General features: G+C 44.8%; 1 long non-coding RNA gene across 25 annotated transcripts; it reads right to left on the bottom strand.

Annotated features, from left to right (window-relative positions):
- Positions 1-15,150: 15,150 nt before the first annotated feature.
- On the bottom strand, positions 15,151-23,401 carry LOC125551561. 25 transcript variants are annotated; one of them, XR_007302813.1, is made up of 12 exons: positions 23,162-23,400; positions 22,957-23,088; positions 22,406-22,516; positions 21,614-21,752; positions 21,454-21,528; positions 20,292-21,239; positions 20,123-20,189; positions 19,448-19,678; positions 18,297-19,369; positions 17,488-18,026; positions 16,425-16,576; positions 15,151-15,542 (listed from the first exon to the last, which is right to left on the bottom strand). It is a non-coding gene; the product is annotated as an uncharacterized LOC125551561 (long non-coding RNA). The 25 variants fall into 25 exon arrangements; XR_007302802.1 differs by having other exon boundaries at positions 15,151-15,626; positions 23,162-23,399; XR_007302809.1 differs by having other exon boundaries at positions 15,151-16,576; positions 17,488-17,625; positions 17,818-18,026; positions 23,162-23,398.
- Positions 23,402-24,517: the final 1,116 nt, after the last annotated feature.

Here is a 24,517-nt window from a genome sequence, read left to right as displayed (position 1 = left end):
TGCATTATTAGTTTGTATTTTATTATTGTAGGGCATTATGTTCTATCTGAATTTCATTTTGTAGTATGTAAGATGTATTGCACAAGTTGTATCTTAATTATCGGTTGTAGTCTATTTGGAAATGTAACTGAAATAAGAATGCGAATTAATAGTAATATGTCTCTCGCATACATAAAACAATATATGTCTCCTGATCACATAGAAGCAAGTGCGATAGTAACACATACATGAAGCATGTCTCATACATAAATACTGACACACAGCTGCGAATAGTCTGAAACTAACATAGATAATGAGTCATACATAGATAGATAAGCATATCACTGCGGGGGACGACGACGAGTCTAGGTCTTCCTCGGGCGAGGACCCGAAGGCGATAAGCGCTGAGGCGGTGGACGAGGCTCGCGATAACCACGACCATAGTTAACCTCGTCTGTCACGGTCTGTGTCTCCTGCGTCGGTGGTGGTGGTGGAGTGTGAAACACTGTCTGCGAGAAGCCATAAATGTTTGTAGCTTGGTCATCATCCTCGCGGTCGCCCTCAAAGTACGAAGCACCACCACTAAGGATCGGTGACTGCTCTGAATGCATGAACGGCTGCGACTGGTTGCCGCCTGCGGTAAAGTAAAATTGATACAAATGCATGAACGAAGCACCACCAGTAAGCATCAGTGACTGCTGAGAATGCAAGAACGATTACTACACTGTTCAAAAGAATGTAGTGAGTAGTGTTACCTAGATTCATCTGCTGATGCCAGTAAGCGCTCCCTAGCTGTGAAGGAGGTGACTCATGCCAGGAAGAGCTCCCTGGCTGTGAAGGAGGTGGCTCATGCCAGGAAGAGCTCCCTGGCTGTGAAGGAGGTGGCTCATGCCAGGAAGATCTCCCTGGCTGTGAAGGAGGTGGCTCATGCCAGGAAGATCTCCCTGGCTATGAAGGATGAGGTTCTGCACGGTGCACAGAGGGTCGTGGTTCTGAACGGTGCACAGAGGGTCGTGGTTCTGAATGTTGTACAGAGGGACGTGGCGGACGATGTGCTGGAGGAGGAAGTGCAACATCCGAAGTCCATCTACACGTAACAGCTGCGTAAATCCCGCGTAGCTTGTCATCAAGACGCCTCAACCATGAGACGCCCTCTCGCGGTGGGATAGTTTCTCCCCTCTGAAAGCGCCGCATTAAAGCGGAAACCTCCTCTCATGCATGTACTGTCAAGTCACCCTGTACACAAAGAATGAACCAATTATATGCTCGTTGTATGATAGACACCACGAATAGACAACCAAGCGAATATGTCCAGATTAACAAAAGACTTAACATATGAGAACCAAGGCATTTACCGCGTGGTGTCTGGTTCCCACAACAGAGGCAGTTGGGTACATATCGCTGGTGAGAGGGGTTTCGATCTGATCAGGAGCAGCTGATGGAACCAAGTAGATCCTTGTTGTATGTCGGTAACGCTGCAGATACAACCCGAACATTTCCCAGTTAAAGGGCCGAACCTCACCCCAGATATTTGTCGCAGCGGTAGTCCATTCGTCAACGTAAGGGTTAATGCTCTCAAGCCAATAATCCATGGACTTGTTTCCTCCTAGGCGACTGTCCCTGAGATTGACATGCGCGATACATGATTAGGTATATTATGAATGCAGAGCTGCCAACTAAAATAGTATTAGTACTTACTTGTGCACGTGGTCTGGCAAGTGTGGAATATCTGGAATCTCAGGCTGTTGATATAGACCGAACTGTCTCATCACCCTATGAAGAGACATCTCCTCAACCGTCACGTCGAACACCAACTTGGCCTTAGTCATCCAAAAGTGCCGATCTCTAGTGCACAATCCAGAAATCCCAACTGGGTACCTCGATGATATAGCCTGAGGCGAGTATGGCTCCCAAATAACTTGATCCTCATGCAAACTATCAAACTGCGCCATGAAGGACGGGTAGCATCCCCTAACCTGAGTATGCGCAAACTGTCTCTGTGCATGACAACAAATAAGCATTAGTAATACTATTGAATGGCAAGAAATAATTGAATTAATTGTTACTCCCTCCGTCCAAAAAAACTTGTCATCGAAATGGACAAAAAAGGGTGTATCTAGAACTAAAATACATCTAGATACATTCCTTTTTATTCATTTTGATGACAAGTATTTCCGGACGGAGGGAGTACTTAATATAAAAGTACCTCTCGCCATGTCCAAACAGATCCCATAGTAGGTAAGTCGCCGATAGCAGGCACATAAGTCCCAGCTAAGTCCTCCAAACCAAAAGGTTTATCAATGTAGACATAGGGTCGTCCAATAGGGAACCTCTCGTATGACCAAAGCTGCAACAATAATGGACATCCAACAAGACTAGATTTTCTAGACTTCAACAAGCAAGCTTTGCACAGGCCTCTGTACGTAGCCGCTAACACAGCAGGACCAAAACTCCTCTGTAGAATATCCGCAGGGCAACGTGCGTCAGCTATCTCTCGTGCAATACCGATGAGTCGTGCCTCGACAGTGGTCACGTGGTTCTCCGTAAACATTGTCTTGCCGAATAGCCAAAGAATATATGCCTCTAGGGACCGGTCAATCTGAGCCTCCGACAACTCAACGTCGGGATGTCCTAACGAGACAATCTACATAGAAACGTAATAATTGTATGAACATCGGACAACTAAAAAACAACATTTGTTTAAGTGGCCGTGGTGGTTACCTGAAACTGGCTCAACCATCTAAAAAGAGGTCCATGAGGATCGTTGTCTATAGCCCTAGCAGTCGGGACTGCAGCCAAAAAACGGGTCTGCATCGCTGCTTGCCACCCAGATTCTGCCTCTAAGGGACCTATGGCAGCACCGGCCAGAGGTAATCCCAACAAGTAAGACACATCATGTAAAGTAGGCGCCATCTCTCCCCAAGGAAAGTGAAACATATGTGTTTCTGGTCTCCATCTATCTACTAAGCAGGTAAGGAGTGACTTGTCGTAAGAGAAACGTCTCACTTGCCTCTTGTGTAACTGCAATGGTTCACCTGCCTCATCTAAGTCCGGACCATCAATCCACTCATCCAATGTACCCTCAATCAGCCGTGCCAAGGGTAGAAGTCCAGCCCAACTTAACCTACAAAATAAAAAGATTGTTAGCGGTTATGAAAAGTATGTCAAACATAGTAAGTCATTATATGGTCTCCATTATATGCACACATACCTATCAAACCATGAATCGTGTATCAGCCAGTTAGTCTTTGGGGTACGAGTGACCAACACGTCTAAGTTGTTGCCCGCTTCTATAAGGGCGCCCCGGTGCTTTCTATCGATGTTACCATTAAGCAACGGATACGAAGACATATCTGCAATTCAAACAACAAATCTCAGGTGCAAATAAAACATAGTATGACATATTACAAATTATAACATAGTCCTGACATATTACGAATTAAAACATAGTCCTGACATATTACATATTAAAACATAGTCCTGACATATTACATATTAAAACATAGTCCTGACATATTACATATTAAAACATAGTCCTGACATATTACATATTAAAACATAGTCCTGACATATTACATATTAAAACATAGTCCTCACATATTACAAATTAAAACATAGTCCTGACATATTACATATTAAAACCCACTACGGCACATTATATAGCTTGTGAGTTATTTCTTCCTCGTCCGCCCCTTCGGCCTAGACTGCCACGACCACGCCCGCCTCTTGGTCCTGTTGTCGCAGCCGTCGATGTGGAAGCACTCGTCGATACGGAAGCACCATCTTTGTTCAGGTCGGGACAATATTTCATCCTATGCCCATAAGCCGCGCATAACAAACATTGTTTGGTTGCTCCACCAGCTTCAGACTGGTCCATATCATTCCGGATACGACGGACCTTTCGTCTGCCCCTACTTGTTCGCCGAAGGTCTGGATGCGGGATGTACACTCTCTCACCGTCGTTTACCTTGTTGAAATTGCCGACGACTCTAAACCCTGTCATCTTGCCTGTCCAGGTGTTGAGCACTGCCTCTTTTAAATAGTATGGGGACACGAAGGATATAGCATCCAACTGAATCTGGCCACAGGAAGCCAACACATGAGAGCAAGGTAGGTGCAGCAACTTCGGTTTGTTGCATGTACACTCACACGTTGGATGAAATTCCGTTCCAATTTTTACCTCGTGTGTCTTCAACTCATTTCCAGAACCAAAACCATCGGTAGGAAGCTGAACCTCATACCTCCTTTCTTGATTCCCTATGAGTCTGACACTGTGCTTCTTTGCTTTCTCTATCTTCTTTGCCATGTATTCCATTACATGGCTACAATAAGGTGTGTTCTGATTATCTTCAATATGCTTCTTTGCTAAATCGTGCCTTTCTCTGAAATGTCTCAAAGTGCCATGGAATACAGCCTCCACAATAGCGGTGAGTGGCAATGCTCTATTCCCTCTCAGCACAAAGTTATACACCTCTGCAAGATTGGTTGTCATGTGGCCATACCTAGCTCCATGTGTGTCATGCAGCAAAGACCAATTCATTGGAGGCTCTTTCTCTATCCACTCAGAAAAATTCTTTATTGCCCTTCCCTTCTTTCTCTTAGTATTAGGAGGGTCAATTGCTGGCAAGTCACAAAGACCAACTGGCTCCTCTAGCTCCGCGATGAGTGCTGCTAATTTAACCTGATCTTCTTCCATTTTCTTCCTTGCACGGACCTGCTTCTTAGTAAACTCATCTAGTTTTGACCAAATAAATTCGTATTTCCGCTGCTGGCTCTGCTTGCATAATTTTTTGAACAAGTTCATCAACCGCTTGTTCTTGAACTGTGAGAAAAATTAGCCCTAAGATGGCGCATGCACCACCGGCTCTGCAAGTCCCTCCAAGGTGTTGGTTCGTCATCTGCTGGATTCCGAAGTGTCTTCACGGCCTTCAATATACCAGCATGTCTGTCATGAATGACACACACGTTTGGTCGGTCCTTCACGATGGCAATTTTCACTTGGCGGAAGAACCAAACCCAGCTGAGAAAGTTCTCACCCTCCACAAATGCCATGGCAAGTGGGATGATTTGATTGTTCCCGTCCACACCAATAGCAGTCAGGATTTGCCCTCTATACTGACCGGTCAGGAATGTACCATCCACAAACATAACAGGAGGACAATGTCGGAAAGCTTCGATGCACATAGCAAATGAGAAGAACACTCGTTTCAACACCTTGAAATCTGGTATACTCAGCAACCTCATGTGTTGTACATTCACATAAGTGCCGGGATTCCTCTCCTTCAGTATGCCCAGGAGACGGACAACATTATCATATGAGTCAAAGAACGTCCCAAACCTTTCCTCCATAGCCTTCTGCTTAGCCCTCCAAGCCTTCCCATAAGGAATGACATAATTCCATCTGACCTTCACTGCTGTCTGGATGTGTTTTGCTTCCATATCTTTCTTCTCTACTATCTCAGTATACATGAGTTGCGCAATGAGACTTGAAGTCAGGTTCGGATGCTTCACCAGCAGGTTCGTCCTCACACAATTATGTGGGAGGACAATGGTGACAACCCAGTGGATGTCATACTTTGGCACGTGACCGTGCACCTTCCCAGGACAACCTGTTACAACACATTTCACGGTATAGTTTGTTGGACTTGATATGTGTGTCTTGAAAACCCTCTGCGTAGACATAGCCCACTTTATCACCGCATACTTCAATTTTTTCTTTGTATCAAACATAGCCCCTATTTGTACTTGGTTCAGATTATACTGCCATGGAGTCTCATGGCCATCGTTCACCGTAAGGCCGGTGGATATGTCTTGCTCCCATGCAGAAGGAATCGGTACCTCAACTTCATCCTCAGAATTTTCAGAATCCAGTTCCTCCACCAATCCATCCTCGTCCTCTTCCTCCATCACCCTCTGCATTTCATCCCCTTCCTCATCCCCATCAGCAAAACCAGAAACAGCTAATATTATCGACTGGCTACTCTGCCCAGTATCAGGACCACAAACATTGTGTGGCACGTACTCTGACTCTTTCTCCGGTTGGCTAGCATCCACATCTTGTGGCTGTGACCCGGATAAAACAATCTCGTTAGCCACTTCACTGCCTTGGCCGGGTTCATACCCCATGTGGAGTTGTACGGTATTCTCCTCCTTCGGCACAGGTTGCACAAGTGCATATGGGTGGATTCGTCGGTCTCGACAGCGTCTTAACAGGGACAACCAATGCTGGCTCCTATCTACCGGCATCAACTCCCACTTGACATTTTTACAAGATTTGGTCCACAATGCATGAATACTGACGGAACATACTTCAGGATCCAGACCGAAACTAGTTGTCAACCAGTACTTCAACTGTCTAATGTCCAGTCTGTCCGGGTCAGCTAGTGTTATGACGCCATTTTTAAACTCGCTAAGATCAACCCCCAACTCATTATATCGAACATTACCAGCGCCGTAGTAAACATTCAGATTTACTGATTCAGACATTTTCACCTGTCAGACATTGCCATCTTCTCATTAATCACAACGAACTATGCGCTAAAATGCCTCCAAAAATATATTAACACTAAATTTCACACTATGACTTATATACACTAACTAAACTATATTAATCACAATATACACTAATATTATCCGCTACACGAACTATGCGTTAAAATGCCTCCAAAAATATATTAACACTAAAATTCACAATATACACTAATATTATCCGCTACACGAACTATGCTCTAAAATGCCTCCAAAAATATATTAACACTAAAATTCACGATATACACTAATATTATCCGCTACACGAACTATGCGCTAAAATGCCTCCCCCGACGTGATTATACCTTCGAAGTGTGTGTCCGCTTCTTGCTTCTCTCTTTGACTCAGCGACACCGGCCACCTCACGAAGTACTTGCACCACCGGAGAACGACAACGCCGCCCCCGACGACCGGAGGTTCAACTCCGGTCAGCCCCCAACCTGCTCCTCCTCCTCACCACCTCCTCCTCTGCAGCTGCTGCTACTAGTCACCACCACCAACCCATCCTCCTCTCCACCATGGCTAGCTCCTCCTCCCCACCATGGCTGCTCCTCTCCAAACACATCAAAAACTATCCCATAGCAAAAAATAACACCGTAGGCCGGTGGAGATTGCTATGATCTACCAATTCTGTGGGTTGGATCTGTAAATGTGTGGCAAATGGAGGAGATCGGCGCGGGGGGGAGTTCTACAGAGAAGAACTGAGAGAGAGAGAAAGGGAAACGAAGAACAGGCGCAGGGGCGAACGACGGTGCTTATCCGCACCTTTTCGGTCGAAGCCTGGCCGAAAAGGTCTTCGGTCGAAGCCTGGCCGAAAAGGCCAGCTTCGGTCACCTGTGGGCCGAAAACGGCCCAGTTCGGCCGCGTAGCAACCGAAGCTACTATTTTCGGCCGGGCCCCCGCCAATAGCCAGTTTTCGGCCCAAGCGCGGCCGAAAAGCCTACTTCGGCCATACCCTGGCCGAAAACTCCCTTTTCGGCCCACTCCTGGCCGACGGGCTACTAGTTTTGCGTTTTTTTCATTCTGCGCTATAGTTTCCGAAATTGCTACAAAAAACATGATAGTTTTGGAAAAAAATCCGATGAGAGCGCTACGGGCGTGGCCTCTCCTGCTACGAGCGCAGCGTGAGCACTACGGGCGCGACGAGAGCACTACGACAGCGGCCTTCCTCTGTACGGGCGCAGCGAGAACGGTACGGATGTGGGGAGAATGAGCGGATGAGCGGCGAGCGTACCTGAGCCAGCGACGAGCAACGGGTGCCTCCCCTGCTACGCATCCGCCTCCTGCGCACCTTTCAACAGCAGATTCGGCGACGAGCCCGACAAATCGGGAGGGGAGGGGAGAGGGGAATGGAATGAGGCAAGCGATGACGGGTCCTGAAGGGGGGAGGAAGTGGCACGAAATTCGAAAGTGCCCACCGCCCCCACTACTTGTCTACGCTCACTAACGGGTATGCCTACACAGCAAATGACAGGGCGGGCCCACAGGGGGGTGCACGCCGCGCGCCTTGGCACAATCGGGCCAGGTGTGTGGGATAAACGGGCAGGGGAGAAACCGACCATGTAACACCTGACGGGCCCGGCCGTGCGATCGCATGCGATCGGACAGTTCGTGGCCGGCCGCTCGAGACGAGACGCGAGCGCACACGCACTAGTATGTGTTTACAAACAAATTTTTTGGTGGTTAGAATCCTAAACGTGAATAGTGAAAACAGGTTTGGTATACATCCCGTATCCAAACAACCTCTTAGGCATCATTTGGTTGCAAAGTGAAAATATCCCAGGATAGTAATCCCACGAGGGGGACTTTCCATGCCCATGGGAAATCCTCTCCCACCACCGGGGGAGATCCCCACGTGAGTTTGGAGACAAGGGGGGGGGGGGGATCACGTCAGGGAAGTGCCAAATTTCTTAGCAAAGAAATATAGTATTCGAAAACCATGACAACTAATTCCCTTTTTTACAGAAGCATCATAGCAGTACGGAAGTAAGTAAATTTCTAATTTTCATAGAAAACTCGGGAATGACAGAACAATGAAGAATAATTCAGTAATTTCAAGGATAAACCAGGAAATATGAAACATGCATAATCAGGAAAAAAACACTTCAGTCCACATCACACACGCTGACCATAAATAACACAAGATCGGGGATAAATTTTGGTGTGCTAATCATGGTTTTACATGTTTTTGGAGAAAAGACATCAGTCGAGTCCGAGATGAGGCTCGAACCTAGCCTGACTTTTTGAATTAACAAAGCCATCAACTGCCAGGATTACAAGCATATGCCCTCAGGCAAAAGAAAGAACAACACGGCGGTAAGATACATAAACGATGGACAACACCAAACTACTCACACGCTACGGAAACTGAAGATAACCAAAAGAGAACGAAGCCGAAGATGCCGAGGACCTCAGAATGCTGCACCAGGAACAATATCACACTGGCTCGGAGGAGAGAAGGGCCGACATCAGCTGGGCATATGATGTCGCCATGCATCTACGAGCCCCGGCACGACACATCCGGTACGCCATCTTTGAAGAAGGCCACTACCTCCTCGCCTGGATCGAAGGCGCCGCATTGTCGCAAGATGGGATGGATGCTGCCGAAAGATGGCCTCGTAGAGAGGGTCAGCGCATCCCCAACGAGATGCCGGAGGCTCTCCTTGAGCAGAACATCGTCGTTGCACACATTCAACATCGTCGTTGCACACATTCAACACCGAAGGGGGAAGTTTCACGTTAGGACAAGAGGGCCACACCACCGCCACCACCCACCACCCGCAAGCACCACCCGACCACAAGGCTCACAAAGCGGCGCCTTCAAGAAGGGAACGACACCGAAAGCACCGCCGCCGCCCAACAAAGTTGGGGCTTTCGCCCGGGAGACCTAGGGGCAGGAGAAGTGAGGGGATCGATCCATACCGATGCCTCCAAGGAGGGGAAACGACACATTTAGTTCCATTAAAAAGATGTACATATGTGACTGATCAATGCCAAAATGTGTTTCACTGGAATAACCACTCTACTGAAACTTCCACCATCAACTTCTTTGAACATTTTCATTGGTTAGCTTTAGGAAACCTGCAAATCAAAACAGAACAATATGGTTACTATATAATACTCCCTTCGTCCCAAAATTATTGTTTTAAATTTGTCTAGATACGGATGTATCTAATACTAAAACGTTACTTGGTGCATCTGTATTTGGACAAATCTAAGACAAGAATTTTGGGACAGAGGGAGTATGCCATTTTAAACTATATATAAGCACACATGCATGGTTGTCAATGAAATAGATGCAAACATAATAAGCCAGACTGATTTATGTTCTTATAAATAAAATATTGTTCCCTCTGATTCCTAGACGACCACGGCATGGATGCCATCATTTGGCAAGAAAAGAATGTTACACTGAAACCAGCTTGAAAATAGTCCTCGAAGCTTCTCAATTGTATAAACATTATTCCAATTGTACAATATTCAAAATAATATACACTGTATGTCAGTTTCCTAGGAGTGGCAACATTAAGATCAATACCCAGATGCATTTATCTAATCAGCACAAGATACATATATACATCATTAGCCTGTGCATAGATGACTATCTAATTAGCACACAAACGGATGCATATTTCCAACAAAACTTACAGTACGGTGTTAGCATACATGTGCATATAAGAATCCAACTACATTTTCAGCTAGCTATAACAAGTAACAATCGAGCAACTGACATACCACATCACTTAAATTAACAAAAAAACAATCTTGTCATGGATGAAACAAGAATTAGCCTACCAAAAGTATGAATGAAGAATATATTGCTAGATGGAAAAATAGCCAACAAAGCTTATGAGTTTGTGTTCATAGTCTCTCCCAAGAAAGAGAATGGATGCCAACAAAGCTGTAGAACATGCATTAACAAGAAAACGCAAGATAACCCTCCAAAAAAACTGCCATGAGCCCGTGAGCATGAACTCATTTGAAGGTGTTACTTTCTGTAGCTTCCCTACTATATTGTCTGCCAACAAAGGGCTATTTCCTAACAGTACATTAGTAAGTGATAATTTAACAACACTACATCAATAATAATATCAATTGGCTTTGCTGCAATCACATCAAAATGAACCCAGCTCTTTCTTTTTTATAGGAAGAAAAAGTCCAATCAAGAGCAATGTTTTGCGACGTTTTGCCTTCTCTCAACTCCAGTTAGTTACTCTTTGGTCTTCACTGAAGCATCCAAATGCTAGAATACTCACAATAGGACCAAGCCTCAGAGCACAAACAAAGCATGAGGACTTCTACAAGAGCATCTACTCTTTCGGGCAACCAAAACCACTCATCTCCATCAAGACACAAAATTAGATGATCTAATAAGTCTTTTACATTCTTTTTTTTGAGAGTATGCAAATTGCGTACCTTAGCTTTATAGAAGAGAGAAAATAATGTACAAGAGTGTTCTGTGTACAACCCACAGTCACAAGCCGACCCAGGCCACGCAAAACTCCAACTCCACACACTACGTTAACTCCTCACAAAATGGTTTCAACTCCACACCCTCCCGCTATCGCCCAAGTGCGAAACTCATCTAGAATCTTATTTACAAGATCTGTAACCGACATTGGTGTGTCCACCGAGCGGAAAACACGATCATTCCTTTGCTTCCATAAGTGCCAACACACTAGCATCACCAAACTATCAAAAGCTTTATAACCGCTGATCTACAATTTTCAGAGTTGGCGTCATACATCACGCAAGCAAAAGAGCAAAAATCTGTTTATATAATTTTGCCATATACAGTACAAGATGAGAATTGAAAATAATAATACAATAATTGATTGTGCTATCGCTAACTGCTTGCATTAATCACGGCAGCGTCTAACTTTTTTTTTGAGACAATCACGGCAGAGTCTAACCACACACCATTCACAAAAAAGAGTCTAAGTACGCTAGGGCCTATGAGACTTAGTAGAGGCCGGTAGGCATCTCATGGGCCTTTTCTTTTTCCTGTTTTTATACTTGAGACAAGGAGGGCCCAGTATGTGGCTTCTCATGGACCTTTTCTTTTCTCCATATTGCTTGAGATTAGGGGGGGGGGGCTAGTACGTGCAACTAATGCGTAGTTTTCTCGATCGTTAGGGGGGGCCAGGCCCCTGCTCGCCCCCCTGTCTCCGCCACTGGTCATGGCCTTGCCCGCGAGCTTCGCCTCCATGCAGCCCACCCTCACGGGGGGCAGCAAAGTCGCCGCGCCTCCGTTCAGCACCAACAACAGGGGCACCGTGGGCAGCAGCTCCTGCCGCTCATCCACGACCAACATGGCGATCGTTGTGTTCTTGACGTTGCCGGTTGTCGGCGACCAGCAAGGCAGCGGGGTTGTGTTGATGTTGATCCCCATTACCTGCAATAGGAAGACGGCCACCGAACATCCTTCGCATAGTTGCAACTATACTCTCCCCAATCATGTCACCAAGTGATGCGCGAGTTTTTGGGAGATCATGTTCCAGATGTTGATGTCCATGTACACTCGAGTTGGATCCTGTCATGTTAACTCTTGGAAACAAGTGGACAAAAGAAAAATATATGTGGAAAACACTCAGCTCACCTTCTTGCTTACCCAAATTCTAATGATTCCTTGGCGGCTATGCGGAAGTAGCAAATCAGGAGTGGACAAGCGAATGAAAGGAAGGAAGCTGACGGTTTCTAGGTGGATCTGGGTGGGGTAAAAAGGGGGGGCTAGTGCTGAGATCCAATCGATGCAAACCAAATGAATAAGAAAATTTGTAGATCCTTGCACCACGTTTGAGCTGCAACACTTACCACTACAACTTCTGAAATTTCTCACCCAAATGAAAATGATTGCACACTTGCTCAACACTTTCTCTTCTCTTTTTTTTTGCTTTTTTCACTCTTTTTTTCACTTTTTCTCTCTTTTTTTGCAGCACAAAAGATCCAACAAGACTCAAAGAAAACAGCAACAACTTTGGATAGAACTTGGTGCAAACACAAAGATGAAAGCAAACAACTAGATCCCAGCAAACAAAGGCTTGGATTTTTTGTGGCTTTTTGGCTTTGGACTCTAGGACGGGGAAAACCAAACTAAAGAGGATAGACCTAGCAACAAAGATACAGATCTTACCGTGTAAACCTTGCTCTGAATACCAGATGATGCGACCCCGTCTTCGAAGAAGAGGGAGTACAAGGGGAGGTCCTATCTTCACGGCGTAGGATCGATAAATGGATGAGGATAACTAGCTGCAAGCAGCCGGAAAATGGAAAATAAGAGATCATGACCCGACGAGGAGGATGCTCACCAAAGCTTACAATCCGAACATTCGCCGATCCACAACCCGCAATACTACCCCCACAACCATGCTCAAGTCGTGGAGCACGGAATAGGTGCAATCCGCAAGGGAAACCATGAACTCTAACCCACACAACACGATCTAGTCGTGGAGCACGAATTAGAAGCAATTTATCAAGGAATCACGAGAATAAGGGTAACAAGAGCTCTCGAATCTCAAGAGGAGTCTCCGTCTTTGGTCTTTGATAGAAATGGCAAAAGTCCCCAACAAAGGGATGAGCTAGCCTATTTATAATCGGGACAACCCCCCAGGATAGGTGTGAAAGAGAACTAGCTTCTATAACCATCTTAGGTGTGAAAGTGAACCAACTTTGTTTGACTAAATGGCTTCAAGACTTAATGAGGTAGCTTCTGGAAAACTCTCGTTGGAGGTGGTTGGCAGTTCCCGACCAAACGTTGTTCATTGGGGTCAAACAATGTTTCCTTCAGCAGAAAACTTGAGTCCTAGAAATCTTTCGCAAGTTGGGATATCCAAACTCGTGCAAAACATTGTTTCGTCAAAATCGGAACAATGTTTCTTTAGCACACAACTCATTCTTCATGGATTCCTAACTTTGTTTCCTCGCCATAAAACATTGTTTTGCACGGACTGAAATGTGTTTGGCCTTCTTCGATATCGCACCTGAGTTCAACCAACAACAAAGGAAGTGAAGGCACAACCATGTTTTGAAGGTCAAATGATAGACTTAAGTTAGCGTTCACCTGATAATGTATTTGCATTGCGCGACTTCTTGTGATTGGACCGTTGATGGTTGGTGATGTGGTATCCATGGTTGGGATGTCCTCATCATCCTCCCTCTCTTGAAAAGGAGTCGTCCTCGACTCTAAGGATTGAACCGTTTTCATGTCCTTATCACCCATCCATCTATCTTTCCAAAACAACACCTTATTTCCGTCCCCAAGTTTCCAATGAACCAGACTGTCAAAAGCCGCATGTACTTGTGGATCCTTGGCCATCGGGAGCCCATGCCATGGCCGGCTTGAATCAGTACGCCTAAGCCACTCCCAACGCAATCTTAAGGCCAGACCTTGACAGTTTAAGTCTAGCAGCCCAAGTCCACCTAGCTCCTTAGGCCTGCACACTCTTTGCCGGGCCACTAGGCACTTCCCTCCGTGGATCGCTTCCGATCCTTCCCAAAAAATGCTCTGTAGCGCTTGTTCACTTGCTCGATTGCCCATTTGGGAGCGTCCGCTATAATAAGATGGTGAGTGGGGCGCGCCATCACCACATCATGCACAAGCACTAGTCGTCCTGCTCTAGTGATAAGCCCCTTCTGCCAGCCTGGCATGAAGTTAAGCACACTGTCCACTACTGGTTGCCACTCCGAGCGCGTCAATTGCCATATTGAGAGTTGTAGCCCCAAGTACTTGCAGGGAAAGGACTCCATGCTCCACGACATTGCACCCTAAACCAGCTCCTTGTCGCCATCCTCATCTCTGATCATGATAGCCATGGATTTTGTATAGTTGATGTGTAGTCCCGATGCATTCCCAAAAATGTGCAGTGCTTCCTTGACAAACCTAAGATCCGAAACGGTGGGCCTGACGAATAGGGCGACATCGTCCGCATAGATAGGAAGCTGTTGCATGGGAGTACAGCCCGGCATTCTACTCAACACGCCCCACTCCTGGGCTCTTGTGATGAGGGATGTGAGGACATCCATGGCAATGAAAAACAGTAGCGGCGAGACCGGGTCTCCCTGCCGTAGCCCTTGAGCGTGTGAGAATTTTTGCCTCGCATGTCCATTAACCACCACTCGAGAAGAGGCCGTCGAGAGTAAGGTTGCTATCCAGGACAGCCATGTATCCGAAAACCCCTTGGCACGTAGAACCTCAAATAGGAAAGGCCAAGACAAAGTGTCGAACGCTCGTGAGATATCCAACTTTAGCATGACTCCTTTCGCTCTCCGGCGATGGAGGGATCGAGCCAACTGTCTGACGAGCATAAAATTGTCATGAAGATTCCTCCCCTTGATGAACGCCGATTGATTGGCTTGGACAAGCTCATTCATGCGTGGCCGCAATCTGTTTGCAAGAAGCTTGGAGCCGATCTTGGGCAAGCTATGAACCAGGCTAATGGGTCAGAAGTCCCCCACACGACACGCGCCAGCCTTTTTGGGAACTAGGTGTTGGGGCGCGCCCGTGGCGCGCCTCTTGAGGGGGAGTTAGGCGGTGCCTGGCTGTATTCGCCCCTTTAACGCTCTTCTCTATTCTAATTAGCGTTTGGGATGAATGCTTTAATTAAGAAACTTAGCAGCCGAAATAGAAAATATATACTCTACAAAGAAAGCCCATTATGGATCTGAACATGAAACATCTGACTGACAATAGTGCACTTAACATAAGCAACAACATAGATTTAGCGTTTTGAAAAGCATGTGATAAGAGGGCCCAAAAGTAAACCATAGGTTATCACAGTATATAGCATAATTAGGAGTGCTTAGTGGTACATTATATTAGATTATATTGACACAGGGGCGGCAACGTCTTCGATGGTGCATCCAGAGGCAGTGCATGGTGACAACAAAGCGGCACTTTAAAGTGATCCTGAAATGAAATGCACAAATGTCTCCTTCGCGAATGTTGGCGCAGCAGCGAAACTCAGACCAGTTGGTGGTTATAGTGGCCCTCTTATCAGTTCCTAGCATGATGCGACATTCAGCGAGCAGATTGCCATCTGCAAGTCTGACCATGAGTGTATATCATTGTTTGGATCAATGTAGTCCAATAGGTTCTCTTCAGTATAGTTAAACTGAAAATACTGGTAGAAGAAAGCAAGTTATTTACATGGACAGAAATTGTTGTGTGATATGGAAGATAAGAGCGTGTTCTATGGATATTAATGATATTAATGGTGATAGCAAAGTACTGTTATTGAGTACATGTCTTGAGGACCCAAATTTATGAATGCTGAAGTAAAATGGCTGATGAAAGAGCAAAGAGAAGTCAATATTTCTGGTGTCTAGTTGATGATTTGAGTATGTACAGTCTACTTTTGTAAGATGACTAAACTGCTGACTGTTAAGTAGTATGAACAGAACAGAAATTTTTATATGTTAAGCATGGATAGAACAATAGTATATATAAGAAACTCTGTATGCAACTTCCGTTTGTATCGTCACAAACTTACAGCTGTAAATGTAATTAAAATGCATAAGAAAACAGCATTGTATATTCTGTACAATGGCTGGTGAAGCTCATGAAAAGATTCTCCTCTTTATCATGTGCATTTGTTCGTATTACATGGATGAAAAATATGAGATGGAAAAGACATCAACCTACAATAAACCTCTTCCAGATTTAGTACCAACTTAAATACAAGAATGAAGAGCTGGTCTAAAAGAGAGTGCCAATTCTAAGTTCGTGGAGAATACATGCATACCCAGTGTACATTGGAGCAACCATTATATATCAATCATGCAAAAAATGCAATCACATACACACACGTTTATTTTCATCAGACAACACAGTGATCCCATCTAATCAACAATACTTGTTGAGAGAAACCAAGCATGTGAGTGACTTAGTAGCAGGGACAAATAACAGAGAAGGGAACGACCTGGAGACAAGAAATGTAGATGCTCTGGCGCATGATGTCGATGAGCCCGTCGTCGTAGTCGACGACGGAGCAGCGGTCAATCCAGATGTCGAAGGATCCGCGATTGTTATGGATGCCGTTGATGTCGTGGCTGCAGCCAGCCTCGAACTGGACTGAAATAATCCAGAATTAGTACCAACGACATTTGGCAGCAATAAAATACTAATGCATCTAATTATGATGCCATATGTGGCAAGTAAACAAACCCAAAGCAAGAAGCGTGTTATCATCGGTAGCACGGTTAGTCTCCTCCAGCATCTTAACAATGGAAAGGCAGGCAACAACGGAAAGATGCTCCAGATGTGCTCAACTAATAACCAAAGTAAATATGGCCAATAATATAACCTCTCCCTTTTGGTTTTGCCTTGCATCATGCCAAGATAAGAACATCAAAAGGATGTAACTTTTCTAGCCTAGTCCTTGGTGCAGGACTGACGATAGGTAGAAAGCCTCGATTTGAACAACAAAGTATATATTGTACGGAAAAAGTATACCATTATATTTATATGGGAAAGAAGTTTCCGATGATACATTTTGTAGGCATATAACATATATTTTGTTGGTCAAGCCCATGACCAGGGTTCAGAAATGAGATTGATATGGGGCTTATAGAAGGGGAAAATGGAAATTATGGTCACCAGTTAGTATTGGGGTTTGATTTTTACTGGTGGTAGATAAGATCCACCATTAGTTTCCATGGAATTGGAGGGGCAGTAAATTGCTTTTGGAGATACGAGTGAAGGCAACACACCAGCAGAAGACAATGGAGGAACAAGAAAGCAGAAAACACCCGGTTCTGTTTACGTAAATGTTGCTACTTTGCTTTAGTCCAGCCAAGTAAAAAAGAGAGGCAGAGTGAAACTGGAAATGTTCTGAAAAAAGTGAAACTGGAAATGAAATAAAAGAGGTTCTCGTCCTGTAACGCAATGCAACAAAGCCCGGACACCATTGTCTTTCTGTTCATGCAGCCGTCCATCTGCATATAAACTGGCGAAGGAGATCGGGCGAGGCAGAGACCTGTTACCTTGCTGCAGGAGCCGTGGTAGTGGGTGAGGGTGTAGGCAAAGGTGTAGGAGACAACAAAGACGAAGGCGCTGAAGAGCGCAACTGACCCACCGGACAGCACCCGAGAACGGGAACGAACAACAAAACTTAGCCAGTCCTTAAATTAACACAGGATAGTAAGTCTAAAATCTTCCAGAAAAAGGTAGCAATAACTGGACAAATGTGCACTTGTAACTCAGTTGAATCTAGACTAACTACTCTAGAGTTGAATCTAGACTAACTACTCTAGAGCTCCATGCTACAGCAACGGCTGCCTGTTGCAAAATTTAAGAGAGGCTATTGAGGTTACCTTTACGTAGGTGAAGATTTCCTTTGACAAGAACTTGCCTTTCTGATCTATGCCCACCACATTGATGTTACATCTCTAAGTTCTCGTGCAGCAGAGAAAGATCTTAACAAATAGAGCAAACCAAATCTGCTGAATCGAACAGGTAAGCTTCCTGTCTTCGGTTTACATGCTTTTTCCTAAGCTTCCATGTTTGAAAGGTAGCTAGCACTCTGTAATCATACATGAGTTATAACCATATCGGCATATGGCAATGGCAGGAGAAGATATTGTCAAATGTAAACTCTGAAAATTCTAAATTGACAACAGAAAAATAATGACATGAACATAAAAGGCATTCATCTCCTACAACTGAAGCGCGTACATCTAGCAAATTAAAGCACTCGTTCGTGTAATTAGTTTCAGATTAAGCTTTCGCACATTACCATGCATCTTTTAGAACGAAGAAATCATACATCACCAAAAAACTACAGAAAGGTTACCTAGGTGAAGACGGGAAGAAGGTGCTGCCGTCCCCTTGCTCTCCTTTGACCCATGTGACCGAAAGCCGCCGGCGCCCCCTTCCTCCTCCGCCACCGCCATCCTCGCCACACGGCTTCAGCTCCCAAACCATCGGCACCGCCGTCCTCCCGATGCAGATGCAGGTTGCCGAACCACGACCGGAACGGCGCCAGCCCCCCCCCCCCCCCCCCCCCCCCCCCCCCCCCCCCCCCCTTAGACAGGAAGGTGTTGCAAGGTCTGATATTGGCGTAGGCTCACACCACAGATCTAGCACACACGCACACCTCCAGTAGCACGAACACCACACGCACAACAACTAATCTGGGCATGTTCTAACACGATGTTCTTCAGGAGGAAGATCTCAAAATACTTCTCGCCTCCTTTCAAAGAGCTCAATGTCATAAAGCAAACAAAGGCTCAAGAAAAGCTCCCAACCACATGACGAGAAACAACAACTTAGTTGCTTCGACAAATCAAAGCGATGGAGTCCTAATTCATATTTTTTTTTACAAAAAGTATAGCACAGAGCTATCAACTGAGCAATTTAGATCGACTCAGACCTTAAAATCAAAAGTACAGATTAATGCTTATTATGGGTATGCATTAGTTGTGTTTTGTTATGCCGATAAGTATGTATGGTGTTCAAATAAAAACATTTTGTCTTGGACAACAACGAACTGACATAGATCAGATGTGTAACTAATATATTATCAAAAAGATACTAAACTTGTGTCGGCATATAATTTAGTAAATAGTTCCAATACAAATATGAAAATTGAGAAGCATAAATAGCCAGGTTCCCCAACCAATCAAGACGCTCTAGCAACTCATCATCAATGCCCTCAACATGAACAACACAAAGAACACCTACACTGCTGTCAAGGCTTTACGATGCATTCATGAACAAGCAGAAGCCACCCTCAACATGAACTACAGGATATTCACAGTTTCATACCTGCCTGAAAATAAAATCTTTCTTTCCTTCAAGAAATTTAATCAAATTCTCCTTCTTAGTTGCCTTCATGAACAAGCAGAAGCCACCCTCAAACACGTCCTGCAGTTCATTCCAAATCAAATATGATTACTTAACATAAGAGAGAAGAGCCCAAGAAAAGAAAAAAAAGAAAATAACCTGCAAACTGAAACGTGGGTGGAGACAGAGGCGATATGAAGCAGACAACTCCTATCCTTATTATTGATGTTGTCGGAGGCCTACGGGATCATAAACGACTCTAAGACCTTGTTCGGTCGATGGCTCGATGCTCCCCGATGCAGTCTTCCACAACCCACCTTTGGTGCCACCGATCCAGCGATGCCTGATCCCGGCCGCGAAGCCGAGCCGTAGGAGCCATTGTACTCCACACTGCAATGGCAATTTTAAATATGTTCAATGGATATACAGACTGCTACAACCCACATGTATTACATTTTAGATGGAGTTTTAATATCTGTTTTTTCTTCACATTTTGTACGAATGCTGGACGTATCCAACTCCATTCTCTACAAATTAATATCTTTGCCTGCACCATTTATTGAGAAATCAGATTATATAGTTGCTTAGAAAAATCATATGCATCGCTAATTTATTTTCAGATTCTATGCTAGGTGCACATATACAAATTCCTTTGTTTATCCTGTATGCTTCTCGATCCTAACAATGGCAAGTTATGTTTCTTTTTAGAAACAGTATTTTGAAGAAAAAAATTGAAACGTGAGAGCAAGATAACATAAAAACTTTGCTTCATGGAGAAATGTTTGAACAATAAATTCTTGGACAAAAGAGTAGAAGGATCATAAAGATTCATACTTGTATAACATCAGGGTTTTCACTTGTGCAAGCTTTGAACAGAGAAGGAAGATATGCGTCATAATACCTGAGAAGTGAGAACCAGATAACATAAAAACTATCCTTCATGGAGATAGGTTTAAAGAATAAATTCTTGGACAAAAGAGTGGGAGGAGCATGAAGATGTTACCTAGCTGTCGCTTCTCAAGAGTGTTCTGCAACATCACCAAAAACGCATAGGGTAACTCTTCTTTGTCCTGATGTCTTATCCTTGCCTTGATAGCTAATATATTTTTTTAAAAAAAATACCGTGCGACAAACTAAAATCATATATGATATGAACTAAACTGAAAGTATCTCAAGCTGTATATTTTGACCAATCGGTTATGCCTTTGAAAATATATTTCAGAGCACGGCAATATAGAAGTAGCATCGCATGCAATTGCAGCATGATTATCCCAGTTGTCAAAAGTGTAAAACCTACTTGACAGATAAGCTGCAAAACAGCTAAGGATATGAACAACCAGCACAATTAACTGAATATTCTGAAAAGCTTCTTGAAGCATGCAAAGCAAGGCATGGCAAAGGTAAGAAATTCTACAATTAGTTTATCCAAGAAGCTGGGTATGAAAGGTTAAGCATAGCAAAACAAGGATCAAGAAGTTAAAACACATATATGCTGGAAGCATAGTTGAAGGACAATAACAAGCTGCACCTTTTGGATTAGCAAAACAGAGCGCCAGTACTTGTTCTTAGAAGGATAATACTACGAAACATATAGCAGCGTATTATGTGCACAGCAGCTGTAAAATCAGTCAATATCTTTTAAGTCAGGATAGTAAATCATAAGGAAATGCATTAGTTCTACCAAGATACCACCATTGTTGATTTTAGAACACGAATACACTCATAATACAGTCTATTAATTATATAAGAAGCTACATATATATCAGGAAATAAGCATAGATTTGCAGGGAGGAGAGCAAAAGACAGCACCTTGGTGCCATAGTGGAATTTTACAATTTCAAAATTGTACATGCCCTGTAATGCATTACCTTGAGACTGCTACTACTACGTATGCTCTGAACTGGCTCCACACGTGCACCCATATGCTATGCCGGTTATTCTTCTGAAGATCCTATACGCCATTAAATGTTCATTAAACAACAACAGTTATGACAGATGCAACAATACCTGGTATTAGTAGAACGTAGACTGAACTGAAAAACTGCAAACCTATAAGCTACAAGTATAACTGGATGGCAAAACTGCAAACATGATCAGCAGCAAAACATTGACAATTCCTTGTTTTCCATAATTATTCCCTAAAACTGAAGATTTTCCATGCATACCTTCAATCTTCATGAGTTTTGGACAAAATGCAAACACAAGTGGCTTGAAAGCCCACCAAAAAAACATAAGAACACCTGAACAGCAAGCCAGCAGAAATTAGAGATGCAAGAACAGCTGGTACTGACAGCAACATAGCAGTAGATGAAAAGAAAAAATCACCTTAATATCAGTAGCTTGACCGGAAGTCTCATTTATTCCATACTGCTATTTTGACCATGATAGCCAAAATAGCAGAGTAGACTGCCACGTCTTGATGAATATGCAAAATATGAAGAAGCCTATAAGATCAAACAAACACCTGCACACATAACAAAAACAAATGGTGATCACCGGTTTTGTTGGAAGAAAAGAAGATAGACTTGCAGAAGGCATTGGTTGATAATGATGCCGATTTTTATCAATTTGTGGAAAGAAAAGGGGTGTCGAGAAACAAATCTTAAATAATTTCACTACCATTGAGAAGAAAATGGAAATCAGATATGGCAGGAGTAAAAGTGGATTTTTTTTGCGGTGAGTATAAGTTGAAGTGTATAAGATGAAGATTCCTGCAGCTAATTTGCATGTAATGGCTCTACCTGAAATTAGGACCAAGAACCAAGAGGGAGCCCAGTTATAGTTCAGTTCAAAAGTATGTTGTTCCTGCTTCGCATCAAAGAAAGGTGCTGAGAAATCTCAGCCAGGAAAGTATTTTGGGTGCCCCCCATGTGCTTAATCCCCATCTTGGTTTCTGCTTCTCCTCTCACATTTACTTTGCTTCAACTAAATTATCTATTCTATCTAATTTCTGGTTGCTAGATAGATCAACTTCTCCTAGTTCATACACTTCTCCATAAAAAATCCCCAAATATTGCTGTTATTAGTGTGTGGTGAAATATCAGGGCCAATCAGCACACTTTGTGTCTTATCAGATATAGTACATCAGGAGTAAAGTTCCAGTTTAGATATACTTACGAGATTTAAGTACAGGAAAGAAGACCAGAACCACAGCCACATAGCAGGAGCTCCAAGGCATTGTCCTGCACGGTGGATACATCTGAGTTCAGCTCCCTAATGGCCCTTGAGCTGATCAAGACATCCAAGGATATATTAGTGAGTTTCATTAGTAAATTAGCCCAGCCACTCTGCATTTCGGGATATCACTGTACACCTACTCATATAAAGAATAGTTACAAACCAGTCAACAATTAACCCACCAGAACAGGGTTAAATACTTGAATTAATCACATAATCAGAGATGATGTAAAAAAAATATGAACTTTTTTTTTTGAAAAAATGCTCTCAAAGGAGAGAATTAATCAGATAACCTTAAAGAAACTTAGTCCGACAATCCCGTTGAGCCAACAAACGCTCTCAAAGTATTCATCTCTAGGAAAAGAACAGAGGCCGCTGCCGCAGAGGCCGAGATCGTCGTTCGGGATGATGTGTTCGAGGCTGGGACAGAAGGAGATGGCATGCAGGCGAGGGCGGAGGGAGAGGAAGGGGACATGGGGAAGGCGGCGCACCTTTGGCACCGCGGGTGCACGATCTCCCTCGTCTTGCTGTCGTTGCAGACCAACTTGCCGCCGATGCAGCGCCTCCGACCACTTCATTGTCCCGTCACCACTAGGCCTGGCCACTGCCGCCACTCCCCGGTCCTATGTTAGATGGGCATGAAGACAGATTAGGAGTGGAGGGGAAGAAGAATAAAGAAGCTGATGAATTACTCACCGGAGTCGCCCCTGGGCTGCAGATCTGGCGAAGAAACCAGCTGGCCGTCCATCCCGCTCGCCCCCTTGACTCCCATCCCGCTGCAGCTGCAAGGCCCCCGGAGAAAGAGGCGGAGGCAAGGAGGCGGCGGTTGCGTTGGCTTGTGGAACGAGAGGAGGTCGCGTGCGTGGGGGAAGAATACAAGACGCTTGGAACCTGATTTTTTTTGTCTCTATTTCTGCCCAATACGGGAGCGACCCAGTCCCTCCCACCCAATCGCAACGCGTTTTTTTTTCATCTCCTTGTGATGACGTGTATAACGCGAGAAGGCTCCTTTGATGTGTACCTTATTGTTTCTAATAAGCGTGATCAAGGCTTGATTCAGTCATCCCAAATCGCGGCCATTGCCAAGAAACGGATGGTGGATGGCTGCCATCAGGTCTTCTTTGATGATATTCCACGCCTTCTAAAAGAAAAGACCAATAAAACCGCCCGGCCCTGGTGCGCGATCCGCTGGCATCTCTTTGATCGTGGCCCACACCTCATCCCCCGTGAACAACATGTCCCGGTCAATCAAGTTGATAGGTTGTATCTCAAGGAAGTCCAGATCGATAGTGTTCTCCCACCCTCTTGCCGTTCCCAGTAAGTCTTTGCAGGTTTGGAAAGAGTTTCCTCCTTGCCGATCTGGTCCGTAATCAGATTTCCGTTGTGCATGATTGCCGGGATGAAGTTTTTCGTCTTCCTTCCATTAGCCACGAGGTGAAACAGCTTGGTACTCGCGTCGCCCTCCTGTAGCCATCTTATGCACGACCTCTGCCTAGCAATCGTACGCTCGAGCGAGGCCGGGCCCAGAGCTATGAGCTTAAGTGTTCAATGCAACCACCTCTCCACTTCCGTGAGAAAGCGTCTTTCCTACGCCACGTCAAGCTGGAAGATGATCCAGTTAGCCATCGTAATCTGCAGCTGGACGTTGGCGATCCTCTTTTGTCCCCATGCAGTTAGGTACCGAGCAATTAGGTGCCTGCCGCCGTTGCCGGATGGGACACGAGCTTCGAGGCGGAGAGGTGGTCCGGAGAAGGAGGAGGGTGGCGGTCGCGGTCTGTCGCCGTCGCTGTCACTGAGGGGCGGAGCGTGGATCCTAAGCACTGGGGGAGGGCTGCGAGGAGCATCGCTTCGTTCGCCGACGATGGAGGTCGGACGCGGAGGAGTTCGGAGGTCGGAGGCGGAGATGGATCTTGGTCGACGACGTCTGGTCGGTTGCGAGAGAGCGAGCAGTCGAGGGTTTTCTCCTTGGTCTATCGACAACGGGCGAGCTATCCTCAGGATGGGCCGGGAAAAGGCCAGGGGTCTTTCCCCTTCGCGGGTCATCAAATGATG

This window comes from Triticum urartu, chromosome 4 (assembly GCF_003073215.2).
Source record: "Triticum urartu cultivar G1812 chromosome 4, Tu2.1, whole genome shotgun sequence".
Taxonomy (NCBI): domain Eukaryota; kingdom Viridiplantae; phylum Streptophyta; class Magnoliopsida; order Poales; family Poaceae; genus Triticum; species Triticum urartu.
This window is presented reverse-complemented; position numbering and strand designations above follow the sequence as displayed.